Here is a 20449-nt window from a genome sequence, read left to right as displayed (position 1 = left end):
TCAGGTTTCCAGAAGGCTTCTTACCCTGAAGTATGCTCAGTTTTTGATTGTGCATTTCATGTTTCTATTTTTGATTGTGCATTCCGTATCATCTATCAAGTCTTCCCTTTCTCAATTCCAACCATTTGTGCCATTGTTAAGGATGCTCACATTAGGCCTAGATGACGGTTATAGATGTACTGCACTCCTATCTTCCTACTGTTCTGTGAATCTATTCAGAACATGGAGCACCTCTGACTAACTTCCATACAACGTGAGAAAACTAAGACTTCAGGAAACAAAATGTTACAAATTTTCCCAAGCACCCAACAAAGTATGCTAAATAAGCATACACCATTTAGAGAGCAGGTACAAATCTTACTGCGGATTCCGGTGTCCAAGGAAATGAAAAGCTCACCTCCCTGTTTTCTATAACTCAAATTTAATTTCTATTCTACCACTTGGGAAGATGGTATGATTTGGTAATTAACACGGTGGCAAAGTGATGAAGGTGGGGCTGCCGGGCACCTCTAGTCTCCACGTCACCGTGCATACCCCTACTTGACTGTCACTGAATCAACCATCATTTTCAGTCCTTGACCTACTGGATACTAGCAGCGTTCAAAACTGATAAATGCTTTCTCCCTGAATCATAGTACTTCCTTGGCTTCTATAATCTCATCTTCAAGGAGGAAAGTTTTCTTCCTTCGTCTCTGGCTACATATTTTTTGCTCCTTTGTCCTCCTCCCTCTTCTGTACCTAATCATTAAGTGCTGTAGTTCCATGGGATTCAGTTTAATAATCTACTCTATCCCTAGGTAATTCCAACTCCAGTAAAAAGTGTATCACAGGTCTGAGTCTTCTATGATGTCCAAACATACAATAACCTCCTATTTGACATGATCATTTAAACATCTCCAAGACAGCTCAAATTTGATATTGCCATAACTGCACTGGCAATTTCTTTCCCCATCTCACCTCTCCCCCAAATTGTTCCTCTTGTAGAATTCCTTTCTCGATGAATAGCCCCAGCATATACCCAGTTGCATGAAATGTCACCATCACGCACTTGTACAGATATGTACCACCATCCACGCACATGTGCCGTCCCCCCATACGGCTCTATGGAATGGCACCACCACCCATGTAGATGTTAGGAGTCACTAGGTTTCTCTCTCTCATTCTCAATATCTACTCCATCACCTAGGCCTAAAACTTTTACTTCTCAAACAGAACTTAAATGGTCTCTTCTTTTTCTCTAACCCCACCTCTCCAGGATGAGCTATAGATCTCTGATCTGAACCAGAAAAATGGACTCCAATGCCTTCCTATACTCAAGGAGTGTTCTCCTCCAATCAGAAGCCATTGCTAGCCTTCCAGGTCCTGTCACTCTTGCTCAATGGCTGCCCACTGTTCTCAGGATAAAGATTGGTATCATGATAGGCCCAGGTATGGTCCTGGCCATCCCCCTGTTCCAGCATCATCTCCCCTGACATTGTCCCTGGCTCTCTGTCCACCCCTGTACCTTGTTGTGGCCATGTTTCCTCCCAGTGTTGCATTGGTCCTCTGCATAGGACTTCTTTATCCTTTGCTTGAAGCATTCTCTATCCTCTGGCTTTCACCTCATTAACTTGTCACATCCTTCAGACCCCTCACCCCATTTTCTCAGGGAAGGCTTCCTCACCACCTCCTCAGAGCAGCTCAAAACCTTTTTTACAATTTTTTTTAACATTTTTTTAAACCATAAATAAAATTTGAAAGTGTGTTGTTTTGAAAATACCCAATTTGAGGGGCACCCGGGTGGCTCAGTCGGTTGAGAGTCCGACTTCGTCTCAGGTCACGATCTCATGGTTTGTGGGTTCAAGCCCCACATTGGGCTCTGTGCTGACAGCTCAGAGCCTGTAACCTGCTTCCGATTCTGTGTCTCCCTCTCTTTCTGCCCCTCCCCTGCTCATCCTCTGTCTCTCTCTCTCTCAAAAAGAAATAAACATTTTAAAAAATTGTGAAAATACCCAATTTGGGAAAATATACAGTTAAAATTATTGGACTCCTTTCAATAGTCAACTGCACAGGCTTCAAGTGTTTTGTAAGTGTGTGTGTAGGGGGGGGTGGGTATGGGTGTGGGTGTTTGTGTGTGTGTGTTTAAATAAAGTATGTATTACCTGACAAAGAGGCTTAGGAAGAATCAGACATACACGATACTGGAGGTTGCGTAGAAATCAGTATTTCCTAAAAGCATGTTTATATACAGAACCTTTACTAGGTTTTGTGTATAAACATCTATAAATATCCAGAAGAATCAGAAGGTGGGTGGGGAAATGCATTTTGAGACTAAGTAAGCCATAGGTCTTAGAGAGTCACTGGGGGGTTTTAGAAAGGAGAGGGAGATAATAATGGAAGCCATGTTTTTAAAGATAACACTCCAACAGCATCCACAGCAAGGGGTGGAAGAAATCAGAAACTGGCACGGAGAGACCAGTAAGAAAGCTGCAGTGCTGAGGATCTGAATCACAAGAGCAGCCACCAGATCTGAAGGAGAGAGGACTCTCAAGATACCAGGAAGGAGAAACAGAGGGGCCCTGATCACTGAATATTAAGATAGCATACCAGTTATCTGCAAATAAAGTCCGACACACATGAAATATGGTAATATTTTAATTTTACACCGACATGCAGCTCCTTTAACCCACATTTGCTGAGCAGAGTGCTAAGCACTGCTGGTACAAAGTGAGTTAAGATCAGTATTTAAGTATTTAGAAAGACAAAGACAGACACAGAATGGAGGCTCCCCAGGATGACCAAGGACTGGGCCTACCTATAGATGGGTATAAGGGTTAGCTGGGACCCAATGGGGAGTTACTCAGATCAGAGGGCTGCAAGCAATCAGCAGAGGCGAAGAGTGGGAAGGGACAAGAGCAGGCAAAGAATGTGTCTGTTGTGCAAGATGAGAAGCTTTACCGAGGAGACATATACACAGGTGTTTCACCATTTACCTCCCTTGAGTGTGCCAGCTAGAGCCAGATTGGAGCTGAGGACATGAGCAGATGCCCCCTGAGTTGCCCTGAAGTTACCTTTAGCTCATTCTAATACTAAGATCTCCAATGGGTGGGGTTTTCCTTTTTCTATGAGCATACAACGTATGCACTGGCATGTTGACATGCTAGGCATGCGCAGCTGAATAGAAGTGCCTCAGTAACAGAATGTGTATAAATTCCTTCATGCAGCAAGCTTCCTTCCCCTAGAACACTGAGTAAAAGCTTCTTGCACCAACCCCAAAAGAAGACAGTTCTTTGAGAACTATCTCCTTACTTGCTGTAAATACTTTTTGCTCAAACCAAGAGACTCAGGCTGTCTACTGGCTGACGCCCCCCAAGCAGCAGACCTTTGTGTTCGGTAACGAAAGGGAACTTACTGGGGTGATGGAAATGTTCTAAACATGGATTGTGTTAATGGCTGTACAACTCTATATACGTTTACTAAAAATTATTGAAACTACTTCAATACAGTGGGTTAACTCTATGGTGTACAAATTATCCCTCGGTAAAACTATTCTTCAAAAGCAGTAAGAGCTGCAGAAGAACAATAATACAGGACATGGAGAATTGAGAGTGGGGGCAGGGGCTGGTGGGTAGCTGGCAGTTTTAAAATAGGGTGCCCACAGAGGGCTTTACACTGAAGGTAACCTCTGAGCAAAGGCCTGAGGAAGGTGAGGGCATGAGTCAGGGACAGCCAGGAGGAGGTGCACTCCAGGCACAGAGAGCCATGAACTATGTGCACAGGTTCTAAAGCAGAAAAGGCCAGCGAGACTAGAGCAGGAGTGGACAAGGAAAGAATAGAAGGTAAGGACAGGGAACAAGAGGGAGGACAGATGGTGCAGAGGGTATTGGTTCTTGGGATGGAAGCTATTGCAGTTTTGAGCAAAAGAGTAACACACCCTATGCCAGGTGTTGAAAGGATCACTCTGGCCACTGCAGTGAGGGGAATCAGTGCAAGGCACAGGAGACCCACTGGGAACCTGTTGCAGTAACTCAAGCAAGAAGTGATGCTGACTGGGCTAACAGTGGTAGCAAGGATGTGGTGAGGTGGTGAGAAACAGTCAGATTTGGGAGTACTGAAGGTAGAACAAGCAGAACTTCCTCGCTGCTTCGATAGAGGAGTTGTCAGAGAAGGAAACCAAGGATAGCTCCGAGGTTTGGGGTTTGAGCAACTAAAGACGCAGAGACCCTGGATGAGGCAGGTTTGGACGAAGCAAATTTAAAAGCATGTATCAGGAATTCTGTCACTCTGCTATGTTATTTAAGCCTGAATTACTTCCGATAATTTTGACAACTTTCTTTTAAAGATCATCATCACTATAGGGTGAGTTTCCTTCCAATACATTCATCAGTTAAAGTATTTTAGAAAAATGAATTGGCCATGCAAAACGTAGAAATGTTTATTTAAAATCCTAATTCTTGGTCTTTCTTGTATCCTGAGGATGGCTGAACAGCTTTTCTTATATAACTTCTCGATTATACTTCTAATGACATTAGTCTTAACCTGCTTGGAAAGGTGCTGCTGGTGGTCCAAGCTAACTAATAAAAGTGCAGTGACCCCAAATGGCAGTCACTCATCCCTGAGCAATTCTTCCTAAAGGATCCAGCTGAGCTGGAAAAAGCACTAATCGAAGGATGTCGGGATACTTTAATGAAATCCATCTCCTATAAAAATATCAACGTTAGAGCAAAATTCATGAAGCATCACAAAGAAGTGCCAAAATTCAAGGTCAATCTCTCTGGTGAGTTATTTCTCCTTAGAAGAAAGCTACTATAAAGAGATGAAGGTAGGAAAGGTTGGATTCCTATCTAGAGATTTAAGTAATACTCTCATTTCATGAAATGCAATTTTTCCTTCTTGCACTTCTAAATTTATGTGTGTGTTTGATTCTCTCCATTTATTCTGAACATTTGGCCACCAGACTTCTCTATGTGATCATTATCATTAATACGTGAGTTAGAAATACAAATTAGACTCAGCAGCTGTGCCCAAGGCCATTACTTCCTATAATTTGGCACAGATGGCCAAAAAGATGATTTTGGCAGAATGGCCAAATGCTAACCACCTAATGAGGCTGCAGTCTCAAAACTAACTGATGGTAAATGAATTTTACAGTTATCTTCACCCCTCTCCTTTCTCTTACTCCCTCTCTCATTCTCTCTCTCTCTCTCCCTCGCCTTGATTCTCTCTCATTCTCTCTCTCTCTCTCTCTCTCTCTCTCTCTCTCTCTCTCTCTTTCTCTCTCTCTCTCCTCTCTCTCTCTCCTGTCCTTGACATAAGAGGCAGAAACATATATCCTAACCCTGTTTTGGGCAAAGTTGTAAACGAAGCATTTTACCTGGTTTTCTAGAAGGTAGCTCAATACAACAATTCCAATTCTGAAATGGTCATTCTTTAGGTCAAAAAATCTTTTTCTTCAACTCAAAAATATTTGTATTAAAAACTTTCCGGCGGGGGCGGGGGGGGGGTACTTTCCTGCAATAGGGATTAAGCTGGTTTATCCTAACTCGGTGTCAAAGAAATCACCAAAGAGCTATACTGACGATTAATTAAATTAGGAGGGGCAAATATATAAGTATGGTATGTGCCTTTCATTCATACACTGACACACCTCAAAATGACTTCTCTTAAACTTGTAATTAGGCAACATTCTCACCATGCAAAACCCTGATCACTTTCATAGATGTCTAAAATTCATTTATAATTCCATAAGCTGTCTAATGACAAGTTTCTTCATTTCCTTACCTATATATGGGTGCTTAAACAGTTTGCCTATCTTCCCCAAATTCCTGATAATAGAAATATTTTGATGCTTTAAGTTCATGACAGTTAAGAAGGTCACAAAATTCCTTCCCCTGAGGCACAAAAGATACACAGTCATACTATTTCAGCCTATTTCAGTCTCTAAGAACAGAAATTACATTTAAAAGCCTATTAAAAACCTGCACAGCACCTTCTGAACCCTCCCAAAAATAAAGAGCGAATGACAATTCAAAACTGTAACTTCTCTGCTCCCAAAAACCTGCCGTAAAGACCTTACACTATTCTGCTGCAGTTCACTACTGACCTATGAGATCAATGACTCATAAAATTTCATGCACAGGAGAAACAGCATTCTCCATTTGGCTCATATAATTCCGTGTAATCACCATCAATGGTCTCAGTCTAAAAAGGTATAAACTAAAAGCATCTGACTTTATCTTATACAGGCATGTACATTTTTTAAACCCATCTAACAACTTCGATGTTGGACATTATAATGAGGACATTTATAAAGATGCTCTCCACAGCAATACACCTGATTAGTTGTACACAAATCCAAGTGGAAAGTTAGAACTTCTCTATTTTAGCAGGGAAGATATTAATCACACATTGTGACTTCTATCAAGACGGGGCACTTGTTTAGTAAAGAATTGCCTGCAATGCGTAAAGGTTCATTGAGTATCCAGAGAGCTATGTGACCTCAGAACTGATCTGACTTGCTATTTTGAGTGTGGATGACAAGAAAGCTGAGGCCCAGATCCAGGTGGCATGGATAATTCTAGGGAGGTAGGAATAAGAAAAAGAGGGTGAGCAGGCCACGGTGCTCTAGGCTTGCAGCTCCCAAATTAGACCTACCGTGAGAATCACTCAGGGAAAGTTTTTTAATATGCACTTGCTCAGCACCAATGCAGACTCAAACACAATAAACAAGGAGGCTCCAGGAATCTACATTTTTAAAACAATTCTAGGTCATTCTGAGGACTGGCCCCTTTGCAAACCTCCGGGCTAGACTCATTTGTAGAACAGTGATAATACATAATATTCTAAAGCAAGATCCCAGAATGTATCATTTTCTAAAGCAACATTCCAGAATGACCACTCAAAAGCACTACCGGAGCTTTTTTAACATAAACAGAGCATTTAAAAAATACATTATTTTGTTCTCATGATTCTTAATGCTATCCCAGTGTATACAGAAGGAGATACAGACTTCTGAGATCAAGCCTGCCCAGGCAGAACTGAAAACGCAAGGCATCTGACTCTGAGTCCCCTTGCTCTTCCAAACCATGTCATTGTGCCTGCCCCCAGCATCACCGTCACCTCACTCCACAGAAATACTACCAGTGAGGGATTTTCTGTTCTGTTCTGTGAGAACAGCCTTGAGAAAAGGCCTTCTCAACTCTGGCACTGCCATGTAGGAAGCCTGGAAGTTGGCCAGGGAGAGAATTGTGGCTGACTTCCATGAGATGATCCTCCTTCCTGGCTGAGATACTGGGGGGTGCCATGCCATCACAGAGAAAGACCCTCTCCTGAAACTGTCAATACACTCCCATCCCTGAGGTCAACCATGAGGCTCCAGGTAAGGAGAGGCACCTGATCCTAAAAGAAAGCTCCCGAGTCAGTGAGATCAAGCTTCCTAAGTATCTTGGTTAACAGTGCGTCCAATCCATTAGGTGGGCTCACTTAATATTGAGATACAAGAGGTCCTCTTACATCCTTTCCTCTATCTATTAATAAAAAAAAAAAGGAACAGTAACCAACAGCTGCTGACTGAAGCACTGAAAGTTCACATATGAACAAAGAATGATGGCAATAAAATTCTGAAGCAATCACAGGATACGGTTTTTCAAAAAGAGGTTGAATACAGAGGAAGCAGAAGAACTCTAATAACACAGTGACCAAAAAGAAAAATACACGAATCAAGGCACATAGTTAGAGGTTCCGGGAATTTTATGCCCCATTAGGTCCAGAGGTAAAGAACATCCTCAATTTCACAGGCAATAGGTAGTGCTTTTGGTTCTACATAGTTAAACCACATAACTAATGCCTCCTGTCCTAATTCCATGCTGACCACACCGTTAGAGCCAGGAGAGAATGTGCTGGCCAAAGAATTTCACCCACATCTGCAAACCCACTGACAGTTACATACATCATATACATTAATATTTCATTTAAAGCAATCAACACAATGTGAGCAACACTAATTGAACACCATGAAACACAGAAATCAAAAATGGACAACTTTGTAAAAGATTACAAGGTCAGAGAAGGGAAATTTATCATAAAACCCTACAGATGACACTAAGATTCACAAATTAGGATTTCAATAAAAAGCCTAATTAAATGCTGTGTAGAAAGGCCTAAGGGGCTGTGCATGAGTTTCTCAAATGACGTTTGATCAATTAGGAAACTCTATCTGTAGGTGATATTAAATACCTTCAAGAAATGATAAATAGCTTTGACCCAAAGCCAAAGAAGATAAGCTATGCCCAAATTAAATCAGATTGTAGGTAATTAATGTTTTCATAGAAGAAAGAACCAAAACCTTCATTCCCTATTTCTTTAGGCTTTGAATTCTTGAAAAACCAATCAGCCATATCAGCTCGTGGACATCATCAGTCTGGGAAAGACTAGTGACTCTTCGAAGCCGAAGGGTTATTGGATTATATCTACACTACTGCCTATCACAGAGACAGCATTAAAAAAATGTCTCCTTTCGGGGAATGTCAAACAGAGCAGATGAGGAAGCAAGTCAAAGAGGGACTCTACCAAAATAAATCTCTTCCATTCAGATATCTACCTCAATTATGAACCTAAATTTCTAAAGTAATAACCATAGCCATTGCTTGGGGAGTGGTTGAAAATATCTTCATATTTAAAGGAGACATGTTTTTCTTAGTAATATAATTTTCTAACTTTGCTGGTTTATGAATTCAATGCAAACACAAGATCTGGCACTGATGCCATCTTGGTTACTGTATTTTTCACTGTAGAATCCACACTTCACTGTAATTAATACCCACTTCCCATCAAACCTTTTTGAATTTAATTTTACTATGTTCTCTTCCAGACCCACAGTGATCAAAGAAACGGGTAAAGGATATTCTATCCTTGACAATCGATCACAAATTTAGCATTAGCAATTCCCTAAGCCTTTTTTATTTTAGGTATGTGAATTAATATTACTCACCAATTCCTAAAAATACATCTTAATTATTAAATTGCAACACAGTTAAACAAACACTGAAATAAGTGCATCCATACATAACATACCAGAGCACACGTAGCACATGAAATAGTCTTTTCTGAAAAGATGTGCTTTGTGATTGATGATAGGATAAAATCAAAATTTAGCTTGGAATATGGATTCCTAAAGTTCACTGTTCAGGTTACCTTCTCGTAAGTGACTTTTGTTATTACTGCCACAAAAGTCACCAGTGCAATGTACTGCTTGAAGGTCCTACTGCTGTCTGGACTACCCCCAAGACCATGAGCTATGGGGGGTGACCCTGAAAAAAGTCCGGACACGCTGACCTCATCTGTACCCCTAGGTAGTCAGAGAACTAGATGATGTGAAAAAGTAGAAAAATTACCGTTTGTGAGGAAGAGTTGTTGCTTGGTGGGAGTGGGGGAAGGGCGGATAGTGGTACAGAGAACAAAGGAAAAAAACGACTTGACTAGAAAGTATTCTCTTTGGGAAGCCTTTAATCCTATCTGAGTTGAAAGTGAATTTGAGGAGTTTTTTCTTTGAGCCTGGTGAGCTCTTGACCTTTTCATAAAATTTACATAATTCCCCATGAAGGGAAACCCCTAGTTGTCTAGAACAATGTAGGCAACCATACCGTGACCTCACAGAAAGGCTAGGAGGTCTGTACCGACCAGGTCCCGGATGCTATTAATTCTACAGGGGGCACAAGGGGACCCCTGAGGAAACCCGATTATAGAGCCCTCAGTGAGCTGCCTAGGCAGGAGGAAAGGGACCCTCCCTCCTTTTTCCTGTGGCCAGGCTGAGCCTCCAGGATGAGTAGAAAACAGGGGAAGATAGCTTGCCAGACAGGAAAGACACCAAAACACAGGTCTCTCTCCCTTGGGGGGCCCACCCAAGCAGCTCACCACTCACTCAAAACTCCATTACACTAAGAGGCTAGCTCCTCCATAAGGCTGGCAGACCAGGTTAAGACATTTTATATGGTACATGAAACTGAAGTGTATCCTACCCTCACTTGGGGGAAGGCAAAGGCGGGGCAGTACGGAGAGGCAGGGGGAATTAGGAAGCACCAAGATTGTATTATGCACCAGGTATTGCGCTGCATGCATATTTTATTTAATCTCAGAATAGCCCTACAGTCTAGGTAATAGAAGTCCCATGTTACAGATGAGGAAAATGGGACCTGGAGGGCATATGTAGCCAGACTGTAGATAACAGAGCCAGGAAGTGTCAGATTTAGGATTCAAATCCGGGCCCCCAGGCTCATGTTCTGCGGGCTGAGCCGTGCTCCCCTGCACATACAAGTGAAGAACTAGAACTCACAAATAACAAGGCTTCTAAGTGATGATTTAAATGAAGTACCAGAACTGATGTCATAAAAAATTGCAAAATGCCTCCTCCACTGCTCCTGGAGTCTGTCCCATTAGCACTGAATGTGTTCCCACTGAAGCATTCAGCCAGGATGGGACTAGTTATTCGATCCATATCCTGTATGCCAAACCCGTTGCGTTGGGGGGTTTGGGGGAGGAAGCGGTGGTGGGGAGTGGGGGAGCCCTGGAGCCCTGTTTCTAAGTAGCTGGAACTGGCTCATCTGGCACGAAGAGAGGAATATATTATGCCTCAAATAAACATGTAGGAGAAAGTCAAGAGTCTAAGAAAACTGCCAAAGATTTTCCTTCTTCATTTAAAAATCATCTTATCAGGTCGGTAATTTCAACCTTACAGAACTAATTTAGGCAAACTTACAGCTTTCTGTGGTTTCGCTTTATGCGGAACTAATCTGACTCCAAAGCAAGTTTACAAAACCGTTTTTACATATAGTTCTTTTAAAAATCTCACCAAAGTTTATTGTGCTGTATGTCTAAATCGAATTCAATTAAATGCATTATGCATTGCAGTGTGCATCTGAAACAAGGCAAGAACAAAAAAAAACTCATGAAGTTCAGCACTTCCTCAGCCTAGGAAAGATCTCAGCAAGAAGGCGATGGGAACTGAAGGACCCACTTAGACGTAGACGTGACAGGACCAGGAGATGGTGAACAAAAGAAATTCCATCTATTAACCCCCAGTAAGAGGGGAAGTAAGACGTTCTAAGGTAAATTCACGAATTCTAGTCTCCACTCTGGAAGAAATTCCAAAATAACATCAGCCAGTTACATAAGGACAAGGAAAGGGGAGTAAGGTACTACCTAACACAGAGATTCTCTCCACTGGTCTACAGTCACCGTCACCAAAAGGCTAAATAAAAAGGGGGACTCCTCACATCATTGGCTCTGAATAGTGTCCATTACTTTCCACATATATCCGTGAAGAGCAAATCATCATACTTCATGGGAGTTAAATCCCCCCAACTTTAAAGCAAACTCCTATCGTGCCAAGTGTCCTCAGTGCTAGACTCTGGCTAGCTATGACACGTTTCTGTTTTATTTCCTCCCGTTACCTTGTGCCCACCATCCTACCCACTCACTGCAGATCTAGTACTTGAATACAAATCTTTCTGCTTGCTTGTCACATTTTTTTTTTCATATCTTCATTCAGGTAACAAAAATACTGACCTAAGCAAGACCAAGAACAGAGTACATTTATTTGTCACCCTGGGTTTGAGTGTCTATTTTCAAAGAGCTAGCAAGCAGCTTAAATTTCTCCTCACTTGCCCCATAGATATGAGACTTCATCAAAGGTGTATCCAACATCACAATCTGCATCTGCAAGGGCCTCCCTGACCTCTAAATCGATGGCCCTGCTAAGAGAAAATGTCTCCACTGACATGGTCTTCTCTCATCTAATTTGCACAATCTCCTGCCCATACTTGAAACTCCAGATAGTTGTCCAACTCCAACTGAATTCATGTAAAATATCTGTGTACACTTTCTTTCTACATAAAAGCGGTATCATGAGAGGAAGTCAGGTGCCAGATGCTGGATGTTACAAATATGGACACACTGGGGCACCTGGGTGGCTCAGTCAGTTGAGTGACCAACCCTTTATTTTGGCTCAGGTCACAATCCCAGGGTATCTAGCCCGGCGTCAGGCTCTGTGCTAAGCGAGAGGCCTGCTTGGGATTCTCTCTTTCTCTCTCTCCCTTTGTCCCTCTCCCCTGCTTGTGTTCCCCCTCTCTAGAATAAAATTTAAAAAAAAAATTTTTTTAAGAATACAGGCACACCATAATAGTTAATGAGTATTTACTGTTTACCGGACTCTGCATAGAGAATTTAATACTTGGTTTGTCCCTTGCCCTATGTCAGTCTTTAAGAAGAATCAGTACTATCGTCTCCAGAGTCTCACCCATGTCTACAACTCTCTGCTAGTCTCCTTCACCACCCTGTCTTCCTCCACCCCCTGACACATACCCCTACTTCCATGTTCTTGCTGCACTCCATCTTGGAGACTATATTTCTGACCACACAGCTTGTGTCATCCCTTCAGCAACAATGATGAGCTCATCAATATTAGATATCATGAGCATCATCCTCTCAACTCACATTTCCAACTGACTGTCTCTTCCTTTCCATCGCTGACGGGATCTTCATTTACTAGAATCAGACCCAGCCATCAAGGTTCAGCACTAATCCTCCTCCTACACAGGAATAATCTGACCTCTACAATCAGCGTACTTTTTCATTTTTTTCCTGTATCTGGGCTTCTACAGAATCTGGTATCTGTATCTTAGCATTTAACACACAACTGCCGGAAAATCACAATTATGTACATGTCTATAACGTCCCTTAGGTAATCAGCAGAGAAGGAGAGGTGTGAAGTGAGGAGGGCTACTGAGGTTGGAAGCTGTCTTTCATGGGTCTGGTTTAACTTCCCACAGTCTCTGATTCTCTATCTATACAATGGAAATAAAATCCCTACTTTACAAGGACGTTAGGGAGACAATATAGATAGTACTCTTCCAAACATGGAAAACATGAAAGAAGCCGTAAAAGTGGAAGCTACCAGGAACAGTAAGTTTGTTTGCTCTGAATCCTTGAGGGCAGAGCTGTTCTCCCCACAGGGCCAAGCTAAGACTTAGTTATGTTAGTATTAACCAACATTTCCATAGCTCTTTACTAGAGGTGCAACATACTTCCAGGAATTGAAAACTGAAATGCATTTCCTATGAAAGCATCCTTCTAGAGGGAGATTTTAAAATAAGAGAACTCTTAGAAGCCACTGTTCAAATCTTGGCTTTTTTTTTTTAACTACATCTTTTTGGATCCACAAAAGAAATGACATAAATAACTACTTTCTGACCCCACCAGGTCTGCTTCAGTGAAATCCACTGACATCTCTGTAGTATCAATAGAAACATAAGAAAATGGCAGCTTTTCAAAAGGTATTTGCTTTATTACAAGATGCTGTTATTTAAGAAGTAAACAATATTTTTTATGTCAGTGTGCTAGGAGTGAATATCCTTTGGGAGTTCCGTTTATGGTATTCCACCTCCCCCCCTCCCTTTGGAATACTGCAGTATTCTGTGGTGAGTTTTTAGCAAATTACCTAAAGTCTTAATAACAGGTTTTCACTGAAAGGCTCAGGATGCTCCTTTTTCTTTTCTTTTTTTTCTTTTTTAATGTTTATTTACATCTGAGAGAGAGAGAGAGAGAGAGAGACAAAGCTTAAGCGAAAGAGGGGCAGAGACAGGGGGAGACAGACTCTGAAGCAGGCTCTAGGCTATAAGCTGTCAGCACAGAGGCCGATGTGCGGCTGGAACTCACAAACCACAAGATCATGACCTGAGCTGAAGTTGGACGCTTAACCAACTGAGCCACCCAGGCGCCCCAGGATGCTTTTTCTGACCAACTTTTTATTCTACCTCTACCTACAATGTCAGGTACCTGATCTACTTTTTCTATACTTTATTGTATGTGCCCAGAAAAAAAAATTAACCCAGGAACACAAGAAGTTTTAAATTATAAATGCTTTTGTTTCACCAGTTTAAAAAAAAAAATCCTCTTTTGGAGCACTTCATTTTCTTTTATTTTCTCTGAGGTATAAGAGAGAGACCAAGGAACTCTAAAAAACCAACTTGGACCTGTTTATTGAAGAAAGGATGTGGCACATTTTTTAGACTTACTATCAAAACCAGAAAACTCCTAATCATTCTTACAGTGATGGTTGTATTTGCTCACATCAGTTTTCTGTAAGAGAAAAATAGTTAAGAACTGAATGAGAGCTCAGTAGCTATAGATTGCAACTGGCAAGCCACAGGCCACATGTGGCCCAAATACGTTTTTAGTGTGGTCCTTACAGTTTATAAAATTAAGGACACTTCACATAAAAACATGTAAGCTTCTGATTCCCTTGTTTTACAACCAGGGTGGCAACAATCAGCTACAGGCACGTTGGAGCTGCCCTTTTAATGGTGGTTTTCATGTTCCACAGGCCACAATCCACAACCCCCCCTCCCACATGGCAGGACCACTGGGCCTGCTCCACTCCTTTATCTTACCTGTGCACTGGAAATGCAGACCCAGGGTTTTGTTTTGTTTTTTTTTTTTTTTTTTTTTTTGTTTTTTTAAGCAAAGAACCTGGATCCAAAAAGGGCTTCCCCATTCACTAGCTCTGTGACCTTCCACAAGCTCTGAGTCTTGGGTCCCTTCAGTTTTAACCTGAAGCTAATCCCTTGACCTCATCAGGTTGTTGTGGGGAATAAAAAAGAAGAGTGGAAAAGTACTTCGTAAACTGTAATATAAAATATTTGTCATCTTTATTCATTTCCCAGTCCCCTGTCACTTGTATAAATCCCCTCTACTTACCTCAGCTGTTACTGGCTTCCTTGTTCCTCATATTGCTACTCTGTATGACATAGTTTAATATCTAAATAAAAAGAATTTTATGTTTCCTTGCCTCATTTAATAAAAGGTAAGAAGATGAACAAATATCAAAGAAAAACGAAATGTATTACCGAATGTCAGTGGATCTTTACTAGGTCCTTTCTGTTTGTAATGAAGGTATGAAATTAGTGCAGAGTGTAATTACTGGATCGCTGATCCCTTCAAGGGCTGTTGTAAGTTCACCCACTAGGCACCTGAGGCCTCAAAGTAAAACTCACAGCCCCATCATTAGGGGTTCCTGTGAGATATGAGCATTGATCTCCTCCCTGGGCCTCACCCAGTGCTCTGGTAAATGATCTGGTCCAACAGGAAAACAAAACAAAACAAAACAAAAAACACAAAAGGATCTATGAGGCTCTCTCTGTGCCTCCCTCCTCTCAACATTTCAATAGAAGCTCCAAAACCTTAGAATCTGCAGTAATAAGCCATGGCACAAATTCTACACCTATATCTATCAACATATAGATATATGTAAAAAACAAAACAAAACAAAACAAAAACATAAGAGCCTTGAAATGAGACAGAATCTTCTCACAAATGGGCAGAGGTGCAGACAACTGCACTTAAATAATGTTGCAGTGCCCACAGAAATGTTAGCAAAGATTTCTGTCGTGAATGCTCTCTCTTACATTAGGAATTCACTTATGTATTCCTGTTCTGGTCCATTTGCAATAGACCACCCTTGTGCGAGGAACCACAATTAATTCCTCTTTTACTTTTAATATGAAGATAATCATGCCTGAGTGAACTTCAGGATATAATGTGGAATTAGAAGGGAAAGGGGATTTTCACTGGACTCATTGTTCTTTATAAGATCTCCAAAACTGGAGTACTTTATGATTCAAGACACAATCCGTTGAAAACCCCGTCTGACGAATCCGTTTTGAAGCATACCATATAGCGCATTACCGCTTTCCTTGAAGTTGAATGAAACCATGCCCAGAATACATATTAACGGTTGCCAAATCACCACATGGCCCTCAGCGTGTATTTTATTTTTTTTAAACGTAATAAATAACAACATCATTTTTTAAAAAACTACTTCTTTCAATAGACGGCCCAAGGCTGATGTTTAAGCAAGTCTCCTTGGCAACCAAAGAGCACAGTACGTCTCGCGCTGGGGGAAGGGGAGAAGGCGGGGGAGCAACTCCACGGTTGGTAGAATAAGTAACGGGAGTAGTAATTGCTCCCGCTAGACGACGCTGGTAGAGCTGCACCGGCCGCATACCCCTGAAATTTTAACTCCTGTCTCGCCCCCACTGGCGCACCAGCGGCCTCCCACCCCCTCCCTCCGGGCCACAGGCACCTACCCCGAACAGGTTACAAGGAAAGACTGGCTTACCCGATGGGGTGAGCGGTCTGCTGGGTTATGTATGTACCCGAGGCGGCAGCGCAGGCACCGGGCGCTCCCTGATGCACAACGGCTCTGCTTCTCCCCCACGATGCTGAGGTTAAGAGAAACCGCAGCAGCTTCGCACTGTCGGTTTGGGGATGCAGTTGTGAAGACTAGAGCGCTAGCGTGTGTGTATATGTGTGTGCGCGAGCGCGTGTGTTCAGTGAGTGAGCGTGTGTGTGTGTGTGTGTGTATGTGTGTGCCCGCGCGCTCCCGGACTCTCCCGCGGGGAAACAGTGTTTGCTAGTAAATAAAAAGCAGCAGCCAGCACCGCAGGTGGCGCGTCCCGGCTCGCTCTGCCCCAGGCGGCCGCGTCTGCCTGGAGACGCACCTTGGCGGACCCCGGGGCGGGTTCAGACCGTGATGCGGCTCCGCCCCCTCCCGCCTCAGGCGAGCCAGCGCGCACGCCCGCCCCCTCCCTCTGCGCCGGCCAGCCCGCGCGCACGCTCCCCTCCTCCCACACCAGCCGCCGGGGAGGCGCGCACGCCGCGCTTTCCCCACCCCCCACCCCCGCTCCCGACGGCGAGCCAGCGCGCGCTCCCGCTCTCCCCGGAAGTCCCCCTCCTCCGCGCAGCCCGACTTCGTGCTCTTTGGCACCTGCGCTGTGGGCCTCTGGGTCAGAACTACAGTCGGCCTGCGCCCGAAGCTGTGGTGACCGATACCCGAGAACCCAACCTACCTGCTCCCAGAATCCCTTCCCATGGCTGGACAGCAACTGGCGGGAACAGACGGTGTGACCTCGAGCGCTGTCCCTCTGCTTCCCTGACACTACTGACTTGAAAAGTTCACATTGCCACTATTCCTAGCCACCCCTCTATGGCTTTATGGTAATGTTGGGAAAGACTTCACGGTAACTTTAAGGTTGGATGGGAGCCCTGAACCTGAGAAATGAGAAAGGGTATTTTGGTTACAGCTAATTCAGCATTAACACCGTAAACAGACAACAACCTCTGTTAAACTTAAGGGCTTGGCCCACTCTTGTGCCACTTGCGGGTCATTGATGTCATTCCTATGTATAACATGCTTACAGCACACACTGAAGCAAAGTGGACAACTTTAATAGGTAAAAATATTCCATATTCCACTTTTGCAATGAAAACCTTGGTCCGATGCAGAGTTAAGCCATCAGGTATAAGAAAAATGAAACTAAATTGGGGTAAATTGTGCTTTGTTTAAAGTTCAGGGTTTAAACTACCACAAAGATGGAATTTCATAGAATGGTTAAGCCTCCTCTCTGGCAGGTTTGTGTTCTACACTTGAGCTAGGAACAGTGCCTTGATCTACTTGTAAGTGTCCTTAACATTTTCATTAGCCTCAAAACAATTTTTGAGGTTCGGCAATTTTTTCACTTTCAGACCCACAGGTTTTATGGGGCTGTTTGCTACCCCTGCCCCATTCCTTGGGGCCTGACTCTCTGGCTTCCAGTCCATCATTCCCGGACTCTAGGGCACTGGAGGCCTACTTATCTAGCAGTCTTGGACCCCAGGATAGAAGCTGGGAAGAATGACAAACGACAGACTACAAACACTAGGTGCAGTGCTATTCTCTAGAATTTTTCATATGCATTTGTTATTTTTCATGGGGTGTGGTTTCATACCAGAAGAATAAATGTGAAAGCATGTTTGAACCCAAAATACTATGACTGGTGTCAATAAACACTTCTTTAAGATTCATAAAATATTTGTTATGAAGTTGAATGCACTTAAAATTTTAAAACCATCTAGGAGCTCCTGGGTGGCTCAGCCATTAAGCGTCCAATTACTGGTTATGGCTCAGGTCATGATCTCATAGTTCATGGGTTTGAGCCACACATCGGGCTCTGTGCTGATGGGATTCTTTCTCTCTCCCCTTTCTCTCTGCCCTTATCGAACTTGTGTGCTCTCTCTCTCTCTGTCTCTTTCTCTCTCTCTCCCTCTCAAAATAAATTAAAAAAGTATTTAAACCCGTCTGTTGATTAGATTAACTGTTTGTTTGGAATAAATAGACGGTATTTATTTAAAATGGTTAAATAGAACAAAGAATATAACTGCAATTACACAGAAAACAAAAATCTTTATGCCACCAAGTCATCATCTGTGTGACTATGTAAGGTTTCTTACTACTCAAGCTGGGTCTGTCTTGTTTGTGATAGGTAGTCCTACCCACTAGCACAATGCCAGTCACATACTAGGGGCTCAATAAATATTGCTGACTGATACATGGATATTGAGGAACTAAGAAAATATATGTTAAATATCTACTAAAATGTCTAGTTCAGAGAGGGTGTTTTTCCCCTAAGTGACTCCTTAAGATTGATTTAAAGTATAGATTTTTTAAATTAAAAAGCCTTTATTTATCTAAAATATTGGACGACTCCATAGTTTGTTAGACAGTGATCAAAACTCAACACAAATGTGTATTCCAGTATACTCTGTTACTAGAAGAGCAAATAGGTATTTCTCTGTTGGATACCATTATATATGATCTTTTCCCTCAGAGAGAAAATAGCTTAAAACAATACTTCCCAAAAGTCATTCTTTGAAAGGCTAGTCATTTGTTCAAGAATTTTTTTTGAACTCTTAGAATGTGTTAAGCAATGTAATTGGTGTAGGGCTTTCAGTTGTCAATAAATAGACATTGTCTCTGTTTCAGTTTAGTGAAATTATAAGAGATAAGCTAAAGAAAGAAAGAAAAAGTGTGGATCTTTTCATTGCAAAGTGACAAAAAACTACTCCAATGAATTTAAGCAAAAAGGTATTTGATGGGAAGATAGCCGTGCTAAGAATCTATGGGCAGCCAATGCATACAACCAGGCTTGGAAACCTGCAAGAGTTAGAGTAGTTAGTTCCCAAAGGGCACAGACACTGTGATAACAGGATCACATCGGGGCAGAAATATCATGATAGGATGTCTTTCACTGCTGTTTGGGTGGACCCCAATCTATTGTTCTTTGATACTCCCGGTTCAGATTCCAGCTTCCAGTTGTCCTAACTTGTAGCTGGGGTAGGGAGGGACCTGTTATCACAACCCCACCAGATTTGAGAACAAAAAGTGGACCCTGGGTGTCTGAAAAACAACATACATTCACACAGGAAATAGGGAGCCCGTCAAATGAGTTAGGGTAAGACTGAAAACTGGGTCCCTGTCACATTGTTGTATTAAAGACTGAGATCTTGGGGTGCCTAGGTGGCTCAGTCGGTTTAAATTTAGACTCTTGATTTCGGTCATGATCTCACAGTTCACGGGTTTGAGCCCTGCATCTGGTTCTGTGCTGACAGCATGGAGCCTGCTTGGTATTCTTTCTCGCCCTCTCTCTCTCTGCCCCTTCCTGGCTCACATGTGCTCGCTCACTCTCTCTCTCAAAATAAATTATTTATTTATTAACATTATTTATTTATAAACATTAAAAACAAATAAAGACTGAGATCTTGTAATAAAGAAACCTCTTTCACTTTTTTAAACAACTATCCTAGAGTTCTGTTGAGTATGGAACACTTTTTTTTTTTTTTTTTTTAGCTTACCTCTTAACAAACTTTAGGAAGCATTTTGGAACGCGGTAAATTTTTGTAGCTTTTTTCCCCCATCTATCATCAGCTTGTCCATGAACCAAAATGTGAAAGCCTAGCATAAATCTACTGTTATCAAGCTTTTATAAAATCTGTATTTTTAACAGCTCTGTGATGATCAGGGTTGAAATTGTCTCTAGACAGCTCAGATTTCAACCTAAAACTACATCATAAAAGAAAGCTATGGCATAGCTCCTTCTTCAACTCCAGAACAAACACCTGTCTTAGCTGCCTTGTCCCATAGCAAATGAGGAAGTGCCATTCTTAATGCCAGAGTCATGGTTTTCTGTCACAAACCAGTGATGACATTAAAGAGTTATTGAGCCAGATTTCTAATTACCATACTTCTAGAGAGAACAGATCATTATTAATTATGCCAAAACCAAATTTGATTTCTGGCTGATATTATCCAGTTTTCAAGCAGAAAATATGGAATAACTCTGGCTAACACCTCAATTTATTCAATTACATATGGGTACATTTTGTAGCTAATTCATGCCATTCATCAGGAGCCAGTATCACTCAAAACTAGTTACACCATGGGAAAATCTTTTGCCATTAACATTTTTATTGTGTATATTTTCTGCCACATTCTCTGGTACCAAGCATTGTTGTTGCTTATGTTGTTTTCAGTCTAATTCAGTCTAATCAACTAGACACATAATGGATGTTTACTAAATATTTGCTGAATATACTGAATAGA

The 20449-nt window shown here is 42.1% G+C and overlaps 1 protein-coding gene across 11 annotated transcripts in view; it reads right to left on the bottom strand.

The window, feature by feature from the left end:
- Nucleotides 1–16597, bottom strand: part of KLHL32 (kelch like family member 32) — a 242419-nt gene extending 225822 nt beyond the window's left edge. For 4 of the 11 annotated variants that reach the window (XM_045499085.1, XM_045499082.1, XM_045499081.1 and 1 more), the window contains exon 1: nt 16151–16593. The gene's annotated coding sequence lies outside the window, so the exon portion shown is untranslated. Of the gene's footprint in view, nt 1–16150 lie in introns of all 11 variants that reach the window. The other 7 variants (XM_045499092.1, XM_045499094.1, XM_045499095.1 and 4 more) reach the window with 4 other exon arrangements.
- Between the last annotated feature and the right edge of the window lie 3852 nt (nt 16598–20449).

The sequence above is a fragment of the Leopardus geoffroyi genome, chromosome B2 (assembly GCF_018350155.1).
Source record: "Leopardus geoffroyi isolate Oge1 chromosome B2, O.geoffroyi_Oge1_pat1.0, whole genome shotgun sequence".
Taxonomy (NCBI): domain Eukaryota; kingdom Metazoa; phylum Chordata; class Mammalia; order Carnivora; family Felidae; genus Leopardus; species Leopardus geoffroyi.
This window is presented reverse-complemented; position numbering and strand designations above follow the sequence as displayed.